The sequence below is a fragment of the Pocillopora damicornis genome, chromosome 5 (assembly GCF_964200805.1).
Source record: "Pocillopora damicornis chromosome 5, jaPocDami1.2, whole genome shotgun sequence".
NCBI classification, from domain to species: domain Eukaryota; kingdom Metazoa; phylum Cnidaria; class Anthozoa; order Scleractinia; family Pocilloporidae; genus Pocillopora; species Pocillopora damicornis.
The window spans coordinates 659,870-672,500 of NC_142674.1; the positions used below are offsets into that span (position 1 = coordinate 659,870).

The following is a 12,631-nucleotide window of genomic DNA, read 5'->3' on the forward strand; positions in this document are numbered from 1 at the left end:
AGATCCTACCGGCTAGAAGTACAAGACAATAGAAATTCGACTTGGGGATCTTTCTAACTAGTAGCACTATGACAAGGGCATTATAGTGACGATACTATTCGTAAGTTTTGTTTATCTTGGCAAGTGCAGGTCTTAATAGCTACAGTGTTCAGCTAAAACTCTGCTAAACAAGAAATTTAAGATCAACGAGGAAGAAGGAAAAAGCCATACAAAATTTAGCAAAATTTCCTTGAGTTAAACTCAACAATTTATTCTTCACATGTATAGCATGTTATAATGTTCATGTCTGGTTCAATTATATTACTTGACTGTTGGTAAATTGCAAATGGTGTTATTGGAATAGTCCGCCATATTGAAGTAGCCGACAATTTCTTTACCTCTAGCCTGTAAGATTTAGGCACAACATCTGCCACCTAGTGGCCTCACTTAAGTTGACACTGACATGAGGCTACTGACAAACAATGCCTATTTTGAAGCCCTTTCAGATGAGGAAACGGCAAAGGTTGAAAGGGTCCTTTTCCTTCTGGACAAATTCTGTATAGGAGACTCCTTCTACCACAAACCTACCATGGTCATGGATGGCTTGCCAAAGTCATAACTGGTCAAACAAAGGAGGGACCAGTTGTACGGCATTTGCCTCGTCACCCACCCCTTGCGAAATGGCTTTTGGAATTCCTAGGAATTCCTAGGAAAATCCTAGGAATTCCTAGGAATTTATTCCTAGGAATAAAGGTGTGAATTTTCACGGTAAATTCAGACTGGGAATTCCTAGGAATTCCCAGGAATTCCCAACCATAACAACTCTGGTTCTAAAAACCTAGAAATTCCTAGAAATTCCCAGAAATTCCAAGTTTATAGCCAACAGGACTTGGAATTCCTAGGAATTCCAACTCAGAGAACCAATGACTTTCCCTGAAAAGCTGTAAATCTAAAAAATTCCTAGGAATTTCTGGGAATTTCTGGGAATTTTTGGGAATTTTTAAGAATTACTGGGAATTTTAAGCAAAAATTTGAGGCTAATGATATAAAATAAATACTTTAAATTAAAAAACCCAGCTAAAATTCAAGTATTCAATGAAATTTATTTGAAGCTTAATTAAGGCTTACATGTAAAATATCTTTGATTAATTATTAACATCAATGTGTGGTAATATTAGGATGGAATTTGATTTATTTTTCTTTTCTTGAAAACTTCATACGGATTAATCCTCAATTACAGCTATTGATATAAAATAGTTCTAATCAATCATTAAATTTGGTTTGACACAAATTGTGAATAAAATCTGTTGATTCTTTTCCATAAAATACAATATCTTAAGTTATATTTATATAGTTATATTCTTGGGAGTGAAGGGGCTAATTACAGACAAATAAAATTGATTTTTTGATTAAAATCTTGTTGTAACTGTAACAATAAATTACAATGAAGTTATCCTAAACTGCAAACTTAGCTGCTGTTTGTACTGTTTGTATTTTTTTTCCTGGACTCACAAAGAGTTGGCCTTGAATGAGGTTGTCAACAAGAACCTTGACCATTTTGTATCTGGATTCCTTGACATCTGAATTTGAAAAAAAATAATATATTAAAATATGTATGTTTAAAGCTCAGACCAGGCTTTTAAGATGGCTACGAGGAAAAGGGCATTCATTGGATTCTCAAATTGAGAAATCTCTGTTATATTGAGTGACTTTTATATTGGAGTTAGTACATCTCTCTCATGGATTTTACTAAAAAAAGGGCTGAATACATTACTTTGTTTTTACCAAGGAGGGCTTCTTTATGTACTAAGGTTTGTTATGAATCTTGAATGTTCCCAAACGTGACTAGAGGAATCTTGAAACCTTACTGATAGGTTTATTTCATTGTAAAGCATATGCTTAAGAAACTGCGGCATGCAAGTGACCGATTCGATTCTCAGAATTATTCTAGTTTCAGTTGCGCCGAGCGTTATGTAAGCTTAATTCAACCCGCTACATCTATTCTTTTATAAGATTTTGATCACAACGCATATCGCAAATTTTACTCACCACAAACTTTCAAAATCGTAGCTTTACCGATGGCCACTCGACCCTTGTTTGTACCGGTCCATATGTCAACTGTTGTCCCTTCTTTTAACTCCACGGCGCCAACGACTTTCTTCTCTTTTACAACACTCACGCTATTCTCGTTTTCCCATTGAACCACAACAAAAGCCATCTTTAGAAATGTTATATTAAGCAAAACAGTTGAGAAAAGCGATCAACCGATGAAAAGTACATTCAAAGATGAGCGCCAAATGGAGTCTTCTTTGTTTCCGATCACGGGCATGATCACGTGGATCTTTTAGGACTTGTCATTGGCTAGCAAAGTGAATCCGCTGGCTTGCCGATTGCAGTGTTAGGAAAAGTGTCCAACTTTATACTGACTTCTCCGACCGGTTCTCTGCTTCAAGAAGATGGATAGCTTGGTGATATAAATTAAGAGATGTGAGCTCACTCTGTGTAGAAATAATCGATAAGAATCGATCGTATTACAAATGCACGATTTGTGGCCGAAAGTTGTCGAGGAAACAAAGACTCGAAACTCACTTGAGTTGTGTTAATGGCAAAGGTGAGAAATAACAAGCCAATCACAGTTTTGAATGCGACTACAAATCGTCTTTTACCCTCACATTTATAAAAGAAGGATACCACATTCGGAAGTGTAAGAGATACATAGATGATCCCAGTGTACCAGTACCTAAATCTACAAAGCTTGACCGTAGCAAGCGTTCAGCAACACGTTCCAACACCGCCATCTCGATTCCTCAGTCAGTCGTTTCCACTGAACTTAAAACAGTATTGACAACAGAGTAGAGTGCGTCTTACAAAGGAGAAACATTTGTACAAGAGACAGGAGTAGCTATATGCGATTACAGAGGTGCGTTGGAACTCTGGTCCACAAATAGTTATGCACTGCCCGAAGTATAAAACAATTTTGTTGATAGCTGACAGACAGAGAAGAACAACAAGTAAACTTAAGAGCTGTTATTACTGAAGTGTGACTAGCACTTTTCATTTTTATATAAAGAAGGACTTGTAATTTGCACCAAAAATAAAAAGATGTAATATTTTTTTGGGAGATCCAGTGATTGGGACATTTAAGAAATTAAGTTATGAAAGGAAACTTGGTTGGTACTTCTCACTACTAACGAGTCTTGTTGGCAAATATTTTCAGATCAGAGTTTCAAATAAAGTAAATTGAAGACGTCATATAAAAGGTGTTTTTCCTCAAAGGGTACATTGACTACCTCTGTCTTGTCTGCATGCCAAATGTTTGCAAAGTGTGTGGATCATCCACAAGTATTGGAACTCTTACAAAAATGTTTTGTAAGAATAAAAACAGCAAAACAAATTACAGCAATTAGTAATGAAAATAGAGCAAAAAACTGAAAAAAAGCAGCAACAACAATCATGAAAAAAGAAAGATTAATGAGGTGTTGAATTTGTTTGTCTAAGGCATGAAATTTCTACTAAAAGTATTGTCAACAAAAAGTCTCTGACAGCGTTTGAGGCAACTGAGCTTGACTGTTCCAAGGTTTTCTAACAAAGGCAACCAGTAATGTAGGTTAGGGAAGTAAGATAACAATGTAATTATTGTTAATTATTGGGGAAGTTGGCAATTTCCATTTAACATAACTGACAGCTGGTTCATGAGAAAATCCATATTAATGTAAAGATTTACTAAAACTTAGTTTGAGTAATAAATTTCATGATCTTTAAGTTATAAACATGTACATGTATGTATATCTCTTGGTAAGTTTTGTATAGCATACCTTTTATTTAGCCAATGTTTTAAGCCTCTGAAATTAATCTTTTTCTTAAAACCTTCACATTCAAGGTATTGAGAATTTCTTAGAATTTATGTGGACCTCAGGGTATTAAAATTGCCTCAAATTCAATTCCCAGAAATTCCCAAGAGTTCCACACTTTATTTATTTATTATAGGTAGTTTGTAAAGCTGAGAATTCCTAGGAATTCCTAGGGATTCCAAGTCCTCACAAAACTGGAGTCTTCCTTTCCCAGAAATTCCCAGTAATTCCAAGCTTTTTAAATCAGAGTTAATTTGCATAGTTGGCAATTTTTGAGAATTCCTAGGAATTCCTAGGAATTCCCAGAAATTCCCAGAAAACTGGGAATTCAGTTTGCAAGGGTCATTTGCATAATTGGGAATTTTTGAGAATTCCTAGGAATTCCCAGAAAACTGGGAATTCAGTTCGCAAGGGACACTCCTAGCTCCATTGAAGAAGCACAAATGGTGTTCACTGGTCTCCTCCAAGAAAGGATTAAAGACCATTAGTCAAGCCACCCATATGACCATAGCAAACCAGTTAAAGTCAAGATATCTGGGGATGGAGCAAGAATGACCAGAAACTCCATTTTCATTTTACTGGGTTTTGCATTTTTGCACTTTTGCGAGCCAGAGATGATGGGAATCACACAATCCCCGTTGTGAAGGGGAAGGAAGACTACCAAACATTGCAAATATCCTTCGCAAATGTCTTCCAGGACATTAATTTTGTAACAAATGAAAAGAAAATTGCAAGCCATGAGATGACAGTAGATCTTGAATTTTTATTGGGGGTGATTACAAGTTTATTTTACTTAGGATGGGTTTAAAGGGAGCAACATCACATTATGCATGTGCATGGTGCAAGCTACATGAAGATGACCATTGGAATATGGAATTTGAATTAAACTATTACCAGTCTGCCGAGTTGAAAAGAATCTTGAAGGAAATGATTGAACTTTTACAAAAAAAGAATGCAAAAGAGAAATACTGCTGTGAACATAAACTTTTAATGAATATTAGACTTGATAATGTAATACTGTTTTGATCAAAAATCTAATTAAGGATGCTTTGCAATGGAATCAAAAAGACAATTTATATAATAAAAGAGGGGAGCAAAAAAATAAACATCTAAATGACCTACAAAAAACAACAAGATCTTGTGGTATTTCTTTTGAAATCTAGGAAAAGGAAAAATGCTGATGGGAAGGGCTCAAGTTAGTTTGACTTCACCAGTCTTCTAGGTCTGACCAAAAAGCAGTTGCCAAAAGATCTGCCATGCAAGTTTCCTGACATTATCCACCCAGAAACTGCATCAACTGTCTGAAAACCGGCTTTGGAAAATTTTCATGAAATTTATTCCATTGTTACAAACAAACCCCACCAGAGGATGATATGGATAGCTACTTCAAAAAAGCAAAGAGTTGGGTATAAACTTGTTTACTTCGCTGTGTGACAAGAGGCTTGGTTACAAGAAGGCAAATGCAACTCCTCATATGTATTCCATGGTAGATCATAACTCAAAGTTCTTTGACACCAAGAAATCAGTTAAACTTTTCACAGTGCAGGGTATTGAAAAAAAATAACAACATGGCTAGGACCATTGTCCTACACAATCCAACAAATGGGATGCTGTAACTGATGTGTTAATACAGCAGGAGTCAACTGAAGGAAGTGGAAGTTGTGAGATAAGGAAAGGTCTAAAAGGCCATATTCCAAAAAAATTCCATGTATTGGGAGCAAGAAGTGGGGGAAACTAGGAGAAACAAAAGGCCCAAACCAAATTAAGTAATATTATAGGTGCTGTGGGCTTTCATCAAATGAACAACATGGCTAACATTTACAGACAAAAGTAATGAGGTGCATTTCTTTTTCTGTTCAAAATAATTTGTGGCACATGTGATGGTGAAGGATAATCGATGATGTTCATGTTGGTGGCAGCCTACTGCAACATTTATTAATTTTGCTTTGAAAAAATTATTGCTGAGTCATAAAAATACAGATATTTTAATGTAAAATCAATTTTATTCTATTCTTTCATGTAATTTTTAAAACCCAAGACAGGCTACATGCTACTTTGGAGAAAGAACTACTCTGTCTTTCAGGCCTGTAGTGTGGCTGTGGTACAACACAACGTCAAGGTATGAGTTTTTGGACACCAACCCAAGAACAATCTTACTTTGACAGGAAAGTCAATTTTAACACCATCCCCAATACAATCCTCATTCAGAAAGTGGCACTTTTTAAAATCATCCCTCTCCAGATGGATGGCCCCACTATTATTTCTTGTGCATCCTCTATTTTTAAAATCAAAATTAAAGTTAGCATGCTTAAAAGTAATGACAGTGGGCAGGGAACTTTTCGGTTTAAGGTGGTCTAAAATGCCCCAAAGGATAACTTTGCTGGCAGCTCGAATTTTATCTGTGGTCATTTTAGGGTTGTTAACCCTTTCACTCCCACAAGTGACCAAGACAGAATTTCTCCTTACAATATCATTACAATATCAAGCAGGCAGGTGATGAGAATAGAGAAGAATATCAATCATGGGATTATTAGTTGATCCAATACCAATTTCTCTGAACTAACATCATAAGAATTGTATGGCAGATAGTAAGGAGAATTACTAATTAGATCTTGGGAGTGAAAGGGTTAAATGACCTAGAAATGAACAAAAAATATTTTGTTTACTAAAAAATCTACACATAAATAGCCATAAGACCAATTATTGCATGCCGAGACATAAAAGTAACTTTTCGAGCAGCAAAACATGCCAGTTCAAATTTTCTGCGCGCTCCCTTGAGTTTTCTAGGCTCGAATAGCCCTTCAATGTAATAAAATATTCGTTCTAAGTAATAATAAGGGGAAAAAATTACATTAATTGAGATAGCAAGCGATATCAAGACATATGCTTACCTTTCCTTGTTTTACTCTCCTCGACACCACATGTTCTATTTCATAAAATCTACTCGATTTTATTTTCGACCGGCTTTCTGAATAAAAATTTACCATGCTTAAAGTGTCCAACACCTGTAAATAGGAAGAAACATTTGACATGTTTCGAATCTTCCACGCTGGCGTAGTGGGATCTTTGATGCTGTCTGCCGTTCGAGAGGAAGAAGCCGAAAACACCAAACAAGGGATAAGTAAGATCATTTGTTTATGCCCAACATTTGTTTCCTGGCCTTCATTTGGCTGAATTCTTATCTCGTCTTTAAGTTCCTTTTTTTCGCGTATATTTTAAATAGCATTGATGTAATTTTGTAATTACAATGTGTCGACCCTTCTAAGATAATCTGAATGGAATGGAACAGTCAATCCAGTGCGTACTGAAGCAATGGGGCAATCACAAGGCACGGTGAAACAAAACACCAATGAAATCTCTGATTACTTTCCAATAGAAAATGCGATTTGAGTGACTATTAGTTAATAGTTACATGAAAACAGTGAAAAGCTTCTATTCCAATTTCAAGTGAGCCAGTGAACTGCTCTCAAAGTACTTACTGATAGCCCCATTTCTCCCTTAGCTCTTGTGTCAGCCTAACAACAACAACAACAAATGAGTTATCAGCAATTGATTCCTTAAGTGAAAAGAAGAGGTAGGATGTAGTAGATATAGAGGCTAAAGTTTTTCCTATATTTATAGCAATAATACATGCCATATTTCCTTGAATAAACACCCAGGGCGCTTATTCAAAATTTTATGTAAGAAGAGGAGGGTGCTTATTAGAAGGAAGGCAATTATTTGAGGGGGCACTTATCATTCTCCTGTACTGATTCCCTTGAAGTTGAAGCATGAAAAGTTATAACTAAAGAGGCAGTAGAAAACAGGTCTTCCTTGTATCTCTGCTACTTAGAAAGTGAGGGAGGAGGGGGAGGGGGTAAGGGAGACACTTATCATTCTCCTGTACTGATTCCCTTGTAGTTGAAGCGTGAAAAGTTATAACTAAAGAGGCAATAAAAACAGGTCTTCCTTGTATCTCTGCTACTTGGAAAGTGAGGGAGGAGAGGGGGGGGGGTGCTTATGAGATGGGGGCACTTATTTGATACTATGGCTTAGGGGTTTGGTATTATGCAGGGGAGGAGGCTTATTAGAGAAAATATGGTACTTCAATAACAACAATTGTTGTTTCTATGTGCCAAGTTTTGGACTAAATAGTCAAATATAGTAATCTTTTAAATTCAGTGTTTAATGTTTGACATGAATTCAGGCTATGGGGGGAAAATACCCCACATACTCTCTTCTCTCTTCTCCAGGACCTTGTGATGAAGGCAAAGTACATTGATTTGTGTCTAAGTTGGACCATTTGAGTGGCATCATTTATGCAGCTAATGCAGTATCTGTTCTCCTTTTGTTGCAATAATTGGACCATCATAGGGGTCACCCTAGAATTAATTTCAAAAAACAATATTAAATTAATAATTTCTAATGCTTGATTACTGATCTAAAAATTATAAACTGGTGAATCAACTTTGCGAAGTTTGAGATATTGTTAACACAACTGATCTAAGTAATTGCCAAACAGAAAGCAAAGTGAACAAAATATCAGAACTTTTCCAGTCATCAAAACATGATAATACTAGCAACTTACTTATTGAACAATAAGTGGGTTTTGTTTGATAACTATCGCCAGAAAAAAATATCAGGAGTGTGTCAACCTGTTACAGAATTACTACTGAAAAATTAGCACCACCACAATGGGGATTTGCAGATTAGCATATATCAATGCAAGAGATATAAAGATGTTGCTAAATTCTTATGGTGCCCATATTGAATAAAAATGAGATGTTAAAGAAATATAAAAAAAATTAAACATAATTGAATGAGCCTGTTGTCTGATTTCAACATACAGTTTCGTTTTGCTCAGTTCTGATTCGGTTTTATGGTTCCAACTCCGAAACCTAAAAGGGTTTTAGAGAAGAATAAAACATTGAGCAAGGGATGGACCGTGATAAGCTCATTGCTTTTTCTTTCCAGTTGACATAGTTTTATTATTATTATTATTATCATAACATAACTTTCCTTCAAAAGGAAATGTGGCAAGAAATTCTTCTTCTTCTTCTCTTTTAATCAATTGTAACTATAAAGATTAAAATCAAATGAGATTTAAGCTCTAAACTTTTCCCCCTTTTCAACATAGGCAGAGCGTTCAAGAATATTTCACAAGTCATATAAACATTCTGGTTTTTTTTATAGCATAATGTTTCCTAACATTGGATATAAAGGTAACATTTCCTTTTGTTTTTTTCAGAGCAGGGAGCCAACATAAGCAGAGCAAGCGAATGGACCCTGGTGTGGTGATTGCGGCAGCTGCATTGACCCAGGAAACCTGCTTGACTCGATGGCATCTGTCAACCGAAAGATTGCTATCGGCATTGAAAATGGAACCCCTTACAAATGGCAGGCTCTGAATACATACTTTTACCATGGTACATCTGATATAATTTTACCTGAATTTGTAAAGGATGGAAAGGCGGGTCTGTATACTGCCCGCAAGGCTTTAGGCCCTGTAGCTAGAGGAGTTGTGGGTGTGTTTACTTACTACATGGAAGGTGCTGACAAGACCGTAGCAGTCATGTTCAGTGTACCATTTCATCACAACTTGTACAGCAACTGGTGGGATGTTAGGATTTATAGAGGGGAGCAAAGAGCCTCTTATGAGATGTATGAAAGCATGTACTACCACGGTAAACCTTATAAAGGGGATGATGGCTGGCATACCAAACCTGCAAATGGGTTCCAGATAAAAGGACCCTTGCGAACTGAATTCCCAGTTTTCTGGGAATTCCTAGGAATTCCTAGGAATTCCTAGGAATTCTCAAAAATTCCCAATTATGCAAATGACCCTTGCAAACTGAATTCCCAGTTTTCTGGGAATTTCTGGGAATTCCTAGGAATTCCTAGGAATTCTCAAAAATTGCCAACTATGCAAATTAACTCTGATTTAAAAAGCTTGGAATTACTGGGAATTTCTGGGAAAGGAAGACTCCAGTTTTGTGAGGACTTGGAATCCCTAGGAATTCCTAGGAATTCTCAGCTTTACAAACTACCTATAATAAATAAATAAAGTGTGGAACTCTTGGGAATTTCTGGGAATTGAATTTGAGGCAATTTTAATACCCTAAGGTCCACATAAATTCTAAGAAATTCTCAATACCTTGAATGTGAAGGTTTTAAGAAAAAGATTAATTTCAGAGGCTTAAAACATTGGCTAAATAAAAGGTATGCTATACAAAACTTACCAAGAGATATACATACATGTACATGTTTATAACTTAAAGATCATGAAATTTGTTACTCAAACTAAGTTTTAGTAAATCTTTACATTAATATGGATTTTCTCATGAACCAGCTGTCAGTTATGTTAAATGGAAATTGCCAACTTCCACAATAATTAACAATAATTACATTGTTATCTTACTTCCCTAACCTACATTACTGGTTGTCTTTGTTAGAAAACCTTGGAACAGTCAAGCTCAGTTGCCTCAAACGCTGTCAGAGACTTTTTGTTGACAATACTTTTAGTAGAAATTTCATGCCTTAGACAAACAAATTCAACACCTAACTAATCTTTCTTTTTTCATGATTGTTGTTGCTGCTTTTTTTCAGCTTTTTGCTCTATTTTCATGACTAATTGCTGTAATTTGTTTTGCTGTTTTTATTCTTACAAAACATTTTTGTAAGAGTTCCAATACTTGTGGATCATCCACACACTTTGCAAACATTTGGCATGCAGACAAGACAGAGGTAGTCAATGTACCCTTTGAGGAAAAACACCTTTTATATGACGTCTTCAATTTACTTTATTTGAAACTCTGATCTGAAAATATTTGTCAACAAGACTCGTTAGTAGTGAGAAGTACCAACCAAGTTTCCTTTCATAACTTAATTTCTTAAATGTCCCAATCACTGGATCTCCCAAAAAAATATTACATCTTTTTATTTTTGGTGCAAATTACAAGTCCTTCTTTATATAAAAATGAAAAGTGCTAGTCACACTTCAGTAATAACAGCTCTTAAGTTTACTTGTTGTTCTTCTCTGTCTGTCAGCTATCAACAAAATTGTTTTATACTTCGGGCAGTGCATAACTATTTGTGGACCAGAGTTCCAACGCACCTCTGTAATCGCATATAGCTACTCCTGTCTCTTGTACAAATGTTTCTCCTTTGTAAGACGCACTCTACTCTGTTGTCAATACTGCTTTAAGTTCAGTGGAAACGACTGACTGAGGAATCGAGATGGCGGTGTTGGAACGTGTTGCTGAACGCTTGCTACGGTCAAGCTTTGTAGATTTAGGTACTGGTACACTGGGATCATCTATGTATCTCTTACACTTCCGAATGTGGTATCCTTCTTTTATAAATGTGAGGGTAAAAGACGATTTGTAGTCGCATTCAAAACTGTGATTGGCTTGTGTTATTTCTCACCTTTGCCATTAACACAACTCAAGTGAGTTTCGAGTCTTTGTTTCCTCGACAACTTTCGGCCACAAATCGTGCATTTGTAATACGATCGATTCTTATCGATTATTTCTACATAGAGTGAGCTCACATCTCTTAATTTATATCACCAAGCTATCCATCTTCTTGAAGCAGAGAACCGGTCGGAGAAGTCAGAATAAAGTTGGACACTTCTCCTAACACTGCAATCGGCAAGCCAGCAGATTCACTTTGCTAGCCAATGACAAGTCCTAAAAGATCCACGTGATCATGCCCGTGATCGGAAACAAAGAAGACTCCATTTGGCGCTCATCTTTGAATGTACTTTTCATCGGTTGATCGCTTTTCTCAACTGTTTTGCTTAATATAACATTTCTAAAGATAGCTTTTGTTGTGGTTCAATGGGAAAACGAGAATAGCGTGAGTGTTGTAAAAGAGAAGAAAGTCGTTGGCGCCGTGGAGTTAAAAGAAGGGACAACAGTTGACATATGGACCGGTACAAACAAGGGTCGAGTGGCCATCGGTAAAGCTACGATTTTGAAAGTTTGTGGTGAGTAAAATTTGCGATATGCGTTGTGATCAAAATCTTATAAAAGAATAGATGTAGCGGGTTGAATTAAGCTTACATAACGCTCGGCGCAACTGAAACTAGAATAATTCTGAGAATCGAATCGGTCACTTGCATGCCGCAGTTTCTTAAGCATATGCTTTACAATGAAATAAACCTATCATTAAGGTTTCAAGATTCCTCTAGTCACGTTTGGGAACATTCAAGATTCATAATAAACCTTAGTACATAAAGAAGCCCTCCTTGGTAAAAACAAAGTAATGTATTCAGCCCTTTTTTTAGTAAAATCCATGAGAGAGATGTACTAACTCCAATATAAAAGTCACTCAATATAACAGAGATTTCTCAATTTGAGAATCCAATGAATGCCCTTTTCCTCATAGCCATCTTAAAAGCCTGGTCTGAGCTTTAAACATACATATTTTAATATATTATTTTTTTTCAAATTCAGATGTCAAGGAATCCAGATACAAAATGGTCAAGGTTCTTGTTGACAACCTCATTCAAGGCCAACTCTTTGTGAGTCCAGGAAAAAAAATACAAACAGTACAAACAGCAGCTAAGTTTGCAGTTTAGGATAACTTCATTGTAATTTATTGTTACAGTTACAACAAGATTTTAATCAAAAAATCAATTTTATTTGTCTGTAATTAGCCCCTTCACTCCCAAGAATGTAACTATATAAATATAACTTAAGATATTGTATTTTATGGAAAAGAATCAACAGATTTTATTCACAATTTGTGTCAAACCAAATTTAATGATTGATTAGAACTATTTTATATCAATAGCTGTAATTGAGGATTAATCCGTATGA

At 35.9% G+C, this 12,631-nt stretch overlaps 3 long non-coding RNA genes and 1 pseudogene across 3 annotated transcripts; 1 reads left to right on the plus strand and 3 right to left on the minus strand.

The window, feature by feature from the left end:
• Nucleotides 1-229: 229 nt before the first annotated feature.
• On the minus strand, nucleotides 230-4,365 carry LOC149044652 (uncharacterized). Its single transcript, XR_016186980.1, has 2 exons — nucleotides 4,249-4,365; nucleotides 230-651 (listed from the first exon to the last, which is right to left on the minus strand). It is a non-coding gene; the product is annotated as an uncharacterized LOC149044652 (long non-coding RNA).
• Nucleotides 1,297-2,341, minus strand: LOC149044653 (uncharacterized). Its single transcript, XR_016186976.1, has 2 exons — nucleotides 2,029-2,341; nucleotides 1,297-1,559 (listed from the first exon to the last, which is right to left on the minus strand). It is a non-coding gene; the product is annotated as an uncharacterized LOC149044653 (long non-coding RNA).
• Nucleotides 4,366-5,975: 1,610 nt separating the features above from the next.
• Nucleotides 5,976-7,439, minus strand: LOC149044654 (uncharacterized). Its single transcript, XR_016186979.1, has 3 exons — nucleotides 7,310-7,439; nucleotides 6,722-6,835; nucleotides 5,976-6,105 (listed from the first exon to the last, which is right to left on the minus strand). It is a non-coding gene; the product is annotated as an uncharacterized LOC149044654 (long non-coding RNA).
• Nucleotides 7,440-9,007: 1,568 nt separating this feature from the next.
• Nucleotides 9,008-9,704, plus strand: LOC113677234 (DELTA-stichotoxin-Hcr4b pseudogene; annotated as a pseudogene).
• The last annotated feature ends 2,927 nt before the right edge of the window (nucleotides 9,705-12,631 follow it).